This window comes from Vigna radiata, chromosome 4 (genome assembly GCF_000741045.1).
Source record: "Vigna radiata var. radiata cultivar VC1973A chromosome 4, Vradiata_ver6, whole genome shotgun sequence".
Lineage (NCBI taxonomy): Eukaryota > Viridiplantae > Streptophyta > Magnoliopsida > Fabales > Fabaceae > Vigna > Vigna radiata.
Window position 1 is genome coordinate 14,338,060 of NC_028354.1, and position 9,397 is coordinate 14,347,456.

At 33.9% G+C, this 9,397-nt stretch overlaps 1 pseudogene; it reads right to left on the minus strand.

Annotated features, from left to right (window-relative positions):
- Positions 1-7,335: 7,335 nt before the first annotated feature.
- LOC106758400 overlaps positions 7,336-9,397 on the minus strand; it is a 42,334-nt pseudogene continuing 40,272 nt past the window's right edge.

Here is a 9,397-nt window from a genome sequence, read left to right on the forward strand (position 1 = left end):
GATACAATAACAATGAGATAAAACATAATGAATTAACATCACTTTTAATATAAAACTTTAAGGTCATAGATTTATAAAGGTATTTAACTTTTTCGTTTCTACTTAACATGAAACTTAAACCTACTTATGTTTCTAACATAAACATATGTTATTGAAATGAAGTTTCAAATCTTTTTATATTACAGGTTTTTCTGTGTGATGTATTCTCATTTCTTCCGCCGGGTTTACCCTATGAGTTTAATATATTTCTTATGTTTCTATCTAGAATAATCAGCTGTCATGAATCACCCTCACCCAGGTCTATTTGAAAACTGATAGAGATATGTCTCTCTGTGATGAAATACAAGTATATCTCTGCTTCCAAAGCCATGCCCCCCCAAATATACAAAGAATATAAAACTTAAAAGTAACAGGGGTAGCAAATTAAAAATAAAGGACTAAATTCCTAAAAGCAGTAAATAATGGATGATCTCAAAGTCTCAATTCAAACACATTTTAAAGGGTGGCAGACATGACACTGTTACGAAGTTCAATCTCCAAAGTATTTTAAGTTGAGGACTAACATGCATACAGAATATAAATAACTTAAATCGCATACAATAGATGGCGATGTAGGTCCACCTTATTTGTATTTCAAGCATTTCAAACAACAAAAAACAGACTTAGAATAAACTTTTGTTCATGATACTTGTATCATCATTGTTCCCTCCGCCTCTCAGAATCCAATGCGGAAATCACAAACCTAACAAAAAAATAATAAATAAAAGCACAATTATATGTGTAGAAGTTTAACTAATCTGTTTCAAATAAAGTAATCAAATTCATGCAATGACAATAAATGAGAATTACATTCAACTATTCTGATGGGGCATACAGTCCTTTATTGTAAATAGTTATACTCTTACTGTATTTCTTATATTTACAGTGATCCATGTGTAGTTGGCCACCTAATTTATTCAAATGAAATCTTAAGTATTTTAANAAGAATTCTTTTTATTGTATTGAGATTTAATGTCCGATCTTATGTTTTAATGTGTCTCCACTTTCCATACTTTACTTTTCATGTAACCAAATTCATCAAACTTATCTTTTGGTTATTTTAAACTAGTTATTATAAAAACTCGGTTGGTTTATGAGCATTGTTACATAGGTTAATCTGTTTGTATAATTGATAATTGTTTTATCAGTTATATTCTTCTTTATGTAACTTCTCTCTTTGTTTTTAATCAATAATAATAGAATAATTATTTTCTTCCTTTTGCACCCTTTTATCTCTTTCTCCATATGGTATTTAGAGCAAAAAAAATTCTCCATGAATTTGTCATCTTCCGCCGCTATCAACTCTGATTCATCTCCTTCCTCTTCCAATTTTCTTCTGCAAACTTTTGATAACCCAATTTCTCTAAAACTACATGATGACAATTTTTGTCTTTGGCACCAATAAGTTCTTTGAGTGTATGAAATAAGAAAATAGGAAGCAATTCTGGTGAAAAAAAACAAGTGTAAACCATGAAAACATGATTGGACATGAAAGAATTATTTTTACACTAATACTCACTTCAAGGGCTCTAAAACTGCACCTACGACCACAAACATCAAGAAAATACTCACCTGTGTTATATTGCCATGGATCACCTCTAGATTACTAGAAAATCACCATTGGGCATGGATTGACTCACTAGGCTAGCTGGCTCGATATACAAGTTTAAATAACATAAAATTGCATTCTCGCCCAACGAATTACAAGTCGAAGAGCATTAATATTTAGACCTTGTTGAGTGAGAATGAAGTTGTTGGACGTTTCTGTTAGTCCTAATGATGGAAAATACCTTAGCCATGGTCAAGCACTTTCAAGAGAGTTAAAGTCATCCTTGAAGATAGTGTCAACTCTACCTTGTGGACCACCTTTGGAGCCATTATGAAGCATGGATTGAAGAGTAGTGTAGGAATTTAGGCCATTGTATTAGGCCATGTAGTATAGGTTTGTTTAAGGCTTGTATTAAGGCCTAAGTAGCATAGGATTTTCCTTAAAAGTTATACATCCAAACCAAGTGGAAAGTGTGTGCCATGTGTCATGCTTCCATTGGAGAGGATTTTCTTTTTAAAAGGTAGCCACATGACACCCTAGGAGTGGAGAGGATTTGCTTTTAGTAGTGGCCACATGGCACTCTAGGAATGGAGAGGATTGTGTTTTGTGAGTGACCACATGTCTTCCCATCATTGGAGAGGTTAGAAGGCCTCATTTTTGGCCAATGAGAGCAAAGGTGGGAGATCATGCTTTTAGGGTTAGAAGGAGACATCCTTGGCCTATAAATAAAGGTGTCTCCACCCTTGTATTTCATCTTTGATGTTGAGTAATGTTATGCTGCCCATTTTTGGCCATACTACTCATCTTAGATCAAGACTAGAGCAACCTATGAGGTCCCTCTAGTCACCTTCCTCCTTGAGTTGGCCTAACCTCTCTTAGAGCCACCAAACATTATACTACCACCACCATATCTCTTAGAGGCTTTGAGCTTCTACACCATTCATACATTAGCTCATCATCCTTGGACCATTTACCACCACATTTCCGCACCATTCATCCAAGGAAACACCCCTCCACTCACATCTCCTAGCTTTGGCAATCTAGCCAAGGAGGTTACCATCACCTAATACGCAAAAAAAGATATTTAACCATGTTTTCAATTTTTAGGCCTCGTTGGGCAAGAATGAAGGCACTGGGCGAGTCTATTAGCCTTGATATGCAAAAGTGGATATTTAATCATGTTTTCACGAGGATTTTCATTGTTTCTAATTCTTACACAAAAAGAATCACCTCTTATAGGTTGTTTGGAATATTAGGAAGCTCTTCATCTCCTCCTTGGCTTTCCTCCTTTATCCATGGTGTGGTTCTCCCCCTTTTGAAGTTGAAGAGGAAGATGGGTTGCAGATTGGAGGTGGAAATGCAGAGGAGACACAATTAGAGCATGGAAAAACTATCAATAACCTTCAGAGAGGGCTCGCATGTTCTGTTTAGTTTTCATTTCTTCTTTATATCTTCAATTTGTAGAACCATAAGTTCTCCACCATAGACGACTATTCTTATTTGTTGAGGTTAGTGGTAAAACATAGAACTCTTACGTAATTTTGTGCTATTAATGGTATATGTTTTTCTAATTCATGTTAGTATTCAATTTTTATCCTTAATGCTTGATTTGTTATTCTTGAGGTGTTGAGAAATATCTTTAAAATGTAGACTTGAAATTGAAGGCCTAATGGATGCTTGTACTTAGGAATATAATTGATTCATTAGTAGTATTAGACTCTTAATGCATGTGGTTGCTTAATAAGTATTCAAAGGATTGAAACTTGATAAGTTATCAAAGACTCAAAATCACTAGGGATGGGATTTGAGTATGATTTCTACATAAATATGGAATTGAGATGATTATTAATGCATTTGAATGAATTAGTTGAACTCTAGTCTCGACAAATTGTAAATAATCTATATTGCATTTCCTTGTACACCAACTATTTGATGAAAATACAAAAAAGAGTTTCTTGAGCTTTTGTGAACTTTGTGATCTAATTGAGTTAGAGTGCAAGAGTTGCAAGTGTTACACAAGTTCCTTGGGAGAGAACGATATTTATCACTTGCTAGGTTGTGACTGGTGCACTTGCCGTTGGTTTTGTAGCCAACATTGATTCACATTCCAACCATGTGTCAAGTTGTGGACATCTTTACCAAACCAACTTCAAGATCTTCCTTTGCTACTATTGGAAATAAACTTATGGTTGTCCATTGATATGATCTTGAAGGGATTTTGACTTTTGTTGTAAATTTTATCTTTTAATTATATATAGGAAAAAAATCATTCATATAATGAGAATTAAATGCATCATTAGTAGATATTAAATATTAGTTATTGAAAATTATTATGGAATATAGAAGGTCTTGTCTAATTTATCCTATTAAAGGATACAATTGTAATATAAATCAAATATATATCAATTATATCATAAAATTGAAAATTGAATTCTCTTTATGAAATTGTTTTAGAGTTATGTGTTATAAGAATCCTAAATTTTATTTTATGACAGTAATATGTGACGATTATCTCCTTTACTTATTACTTACATTCTCATTTTTTTTTCTGTGTGAGGCCAATATCATTTCTAAAACTAAATATTAAAACGGTCCTCACCTCACAATAAGTTTGGGGTATTACGTAGTGTGATCTGTTTGTACAACTGACAAGTGTCTTATCTATTATATTTTCTTTATATAACTTTGTGCTCTCTGTTTTTAATCATTATAATAGAATAATGATTTTCTTCCTTTTGTACTGTCTCTTTATAAGCATTTCAAATTAAGCTCATTACACAAGGGAATATGTATGATATATTTGAGACATAAGTAATTGAAAAATATAATGAATATGACTTTTGAAGATATATACAAATGGAAAGGTTCCAAAGAGCACAGAGAAACATATAAGTTGTTAATTTAGGGTAAAATATGGTCTTGTAATTAATGAATTTTGTAAGGACCTAGAAAATATGGTAATAGAATAGATAAGTGTATTAAAATAATGAGACAGACAATTTACCTTAAAAATAATCTTATAAAATAAATAGAACTTTCTAAAGCTCGATTCATTATATTAAACACTTCATCTCTCTAAAACCTCCTACTCTTTCTCTACATTCTCTTAGAATTTCTCTCAACTAAGTTGTCGGATTGACGATCAGGAGGTGTCCAGACGTCCACGGCATAGAGGGCTACACAACTGACCGATTAGTTTCTTGATTCTAGTCGGTAAGCTGTTTTCCCTTTTTCTCCGCATGTTCTAAAATCTGGACCATGCAATTTCTGCTGATTGCATGTGTATTGTGTTGTTCTTCTTCAATTCTCTGTTCAATTTTAGCTCTAAAAGCTATTCTTGATCATCAATTAGTGGTTTGTAGGGTTTTTTCGAGTTTCCTTGCGGCGCAAGGTACTGTTGAGGTGAGTCTATGAGTGCGGCTGTGAGTCTCTAAGGTAAGGGGAGCTAGGTTTCTATTTGAATTTGTGGAATAATGTATGTTTGAACTTTATTCTGTATGGTGGTGCTATTTGAGTTGAAATATGGTAATTTTGTAGATTAAATCATGTGTTCCTCGAATGTCAAATTATGAAACTGTCAATTGGTGTTTGTGAACTAGTTTGGATAAGATGCATTGTTGAAGTTGAGTTTGTTGATGAAGTAAAATTTATTATACAAGTCATTAGACAGGAAGTCAAGTGAATTGTAGTGTTTTAGGGCATTTTAGAAGAAGTGAGGTAGTGAATTTGAGAGTTAGGGGTTAGGGACTCAATTAGGCTGTTGAGATAGTTTAGGCAAGTCTATTGTGACTTGTTTGAGTCATTCAAGTGGTTAAAAATAGGTTCAAAATGATAGAATTGAATTTGGGTCCTCAGGTTGAAGAATTTAGTGTTCTAGAGTAGAAATTGGTTCATAATCAATTTAGATTGATGACAAGAAGTCTTAAGGTCACTTAGATAAGTCTAACTAGGTATAAAACACAATCTGCAGACTCGCTGAGTGAATATTTTCGCATAGTGAGTCCTCACACCGAGGTGCTCTCTGTTTGGTCATTCGCATAACGACTTGGTGCGTTGTGCGAGTGACTGGAGAGCGTTGCTCTCTGTCTACTGATTTGCATAGCGAATCATGTCGTTGAGCGCCTGGTGGTGGCTTGGGATCACTGCCAGATTAATTCGAATGACAAATTGGTGCGCACAACGAGGGGTTCGGGAGGTTGGTCTCTGTCTAGGCTCTCGCATAGCGACCTGGGTGCGCTATGCGAGGGGCTTGAGGTCTAGTACCTCTACGAGTTAATTCGCACAGCGAGAGGTTTCGCTGTGCGAGTCACTCATGGTCTCGCCCTGCGAATGGGGTGCGCTGTGCGAGAGTTCTGAGTTTAGTTTACTATCTTTTTCTTTTGTCTTGTGTTATACTATGTTGTATGTTGCTTGGTTTGTGAAGCATGTTTGGGAGTGTATTGTATTATATAATAGAGGGTAAACATGGATGTTAATTACAATTAAAACGTATGTGATTATAAAGTGATGATGTGTGGTTCAAAGTAGAATCTCTTGGTGAGATTCTTGGTTGTTTAGAATGAATGCAGGAGCTCAGTCTTGGGGTTCTCCTGAAACTCCAATGTTTATCATTCTCAAATAGAGAAGACTGAACCATGTTGTGAGGAGTAGTAAGAGGTCTTAGTCTTGGGGACTTCCAGTATGCCTCAAGGTCCGGAATAAACTAACCTCGTGAGTATGGTAGGGTGAAACCCATTGGCAATGGCTTTGCAAAGCAATCAAGGCCACCATGAGTGCATGACCCGCCATAGCTCGGCAATCATTCTATGTCTGGACAAGTCAAGTCTAGAATATAATATATTTGGATGTGTGATCTAATCTACTTTGTTTGATGTTGAAATTTGTATGTTATATGTTATTATAATGGTATGATCTTTGTATATCTAGCTCATCCTTCTGCTTGTGTTTGTGTGGTGTTTTTTTTTGCAATGATCATCCATTTGGATGTGAGCAGAGGTAGATGAGGTGTCCCTGAAGCAGGCTTTGGAGGGTGATGATGCTGCTGCTTAGCTTAGTTAGGATTTTTGAGGTGTTTTGTGTAGTTTTGAAATACTCTATTATATAAATTTTATAACCATTTTGAATGACTGTAAGATTAACTCTTTATCTGCAAGTCTTTAACTATTCTATAATATTATAATGATAATTGCTATTTTATATAGTTTTCTATATAATTTGGGATGTTACAAATTTTTACTATAAAATAGTTTTAAAAGTAATCATTTTGGTGATGTTGAAATAAAAAGAAAAAGAGAATTTAAGAGTGTCTAGATACACAAATTTATAATAAAGGAATTTTATTATATTACTTTGAATATATAACTGCAATTAAATTTGAAGAAAAATATATAAATCTCACACAATCATAATAATAGAATTAAGAGTATAGTTATAGCTAAAAAAAATATTACTACTCTTTTCAAATTTATGTATACAACGAAAGAAAATATATAATTTTGGGTGTGGCATTAATTGGTAAGTGCTCTCCAACTTGGACATGTAAAATGCGATTGTATCTTTGCAAGATATTATGGAAAATATAACATTGGCAGTTTTGAACTTTATTAGTTGTTGAATGCGACTAATCTTTCTCTTCTGTTTTATTTAGTCATTAATTTCAATTTCTAGTGTTGTATATAAATATGAAGAAAGGGGAATTAAGCTGAATAAAATATTAAACACTATTAAGATTTAAAAGGGAAGTTAATTTGCAGTATTGTTGACATGCAGGAATAAGAACTCCAAATGCAGGAATACATATATACTTACAAAATGGTACAGGAAGAAGAACTCCAAACGCTCCTTACTGTCATCATGTCTGATGGATTACCTGAATATATGAAAAATAGTGAGTTGATAGGAAAAACTTTATATAAAAGATTCTGGTGTTTTAAAGCTAAAAGATTTTATAAAGAAACTTGGGATTGTTCGTAGTACAAAGATTGTAATGAGATCTTTCTCAATTAACTATGAAAGTTTTGATAATGTATTAAAAAAGACACTTTCAATTTCAATAACGAAAAGTGCTAGGAATACATTGTTTGATACTATCTTCTGAATGCTCCCTGTTCTATCATATATTGAAGGGAGATTACTTTAAGAAGCTCGCCAGCTTCCTTTCTATTTCATTTTTTCTCTCTTCTTATATTAAGCCACTTAACAACACACGCTTTATTATATCTGAAATTCATTGAGCATTGCAAAATAACAGATTGCATCAAAATAACGGACATGCACCAATGAGTTTCATTCTAAAAGTATCATGAGTGAAGAAAACACTTAGGATATATAACATCATTCTATTACTAAAATATTATTATTGAGTTCTTACCTGATTGTCAAACAACTTTTGGATCGTTGTGTTAAGGTCGCCGTCAAATGTTGAATCAGAATCTTTTGATGTTTGAATCTCCAAAAAGGTTGACACTTTAATGACTCCTTGAGAGAAAGTTNTCATATTGGGACATTCAGCTACCATCACGTNTTTCAAATATGAGCATTNCAAAGTGGCATTCCCTGAATAAAAGCTTACTAGCTTTGGTAAGGAATTCAGCTTAATTGATCTGAGCCGTCCAAATACTATCTCATCACAACCATCTTCATCATCCTTTTTCACAATTTCTTTGATTGATTCACACTTCTTTATGCTTAGAGTCTCAAGTTTCACCAAAGTTTTGAGTGTTGCAAATGAGAATAAATATTCCATCTTTTCACAGAGCTTCACATATAACTCTTTAAGATTGATGAATGACACTGCACAAGAAACTATGCTTTCTACTCCAGGGCAAGTGNGNAGCTNTAACAATTCAAGCTTTTTGGAGTATNGTTGAACCCACTCGTGCTCCAAACCTATGGATTCTAACTCACTTAGTTCCAACAAACATAATTGTTTCAATTCAGCAAGTACTTTGTCGTGAACTTGAAGCTTTTGAGAGGGAAATATCTCCTTCAGACCAAAGCATTTTCGTAATGTAAGCCATTCTAAATTGGGTAGCTTGTGAAAGAAATCAAAAGACGATGTGTTGATATCAGTTATATACTGTAAGAGAAAAATAAATCAATGAAAAGAAAAGGAAACACAAAAGGTTAAATTATAATGCTTAGTTACCTTTTCAATCGAGAACAAAGGTTGTTGTAACAGGTTAGTTGGAACCTCTAAAACTTCTTTTTTACTATCATCATCAAAGCTTGATCTGAATACCTTCAGCTTAGGACAACATTCCACATATAACTTATCTAACAAGGGACATTCTAGATCATGCTTTCCAGGGTAAAAGCAACTCAACAGTGGCATGTCTTCAAGATTTAGATACCATAAATAAGGGAATTCAAACATTGTCATTGCATGCTCCATTTCAGCTTCCCTTCCAACTATTTCTACCATTTTCTCACACTCCCGTATATCAAGTGACTCCAACTTCCCAAGATTTTTGGCAAGTGATAAAGGGAACAATGTTACTAAACTTCCACAACCACCAACATCCACTTCTTGCAAATTCGAAAAGCTGACAATTTCTTCTAGATTTTCCCTCCATACACATTTTAAATTTGACAAGTCGNATAANATAAGCTTTTTCAACCCAAAGATTATTCCCTTTNTCTCAACCTCAATCTCATCAGTGTCAAATATTACTTTCACTGCATCGGAGCTATGCACCTTCAATTCTTTTAGGTTCTTCAAGTAAGGAAGTACATGAGATGGAATTACGAAGGATCTATTGCACGTTATATCGAATTCCAACTTCGTAAAGCTGCCAAAAAAGTTGTCTG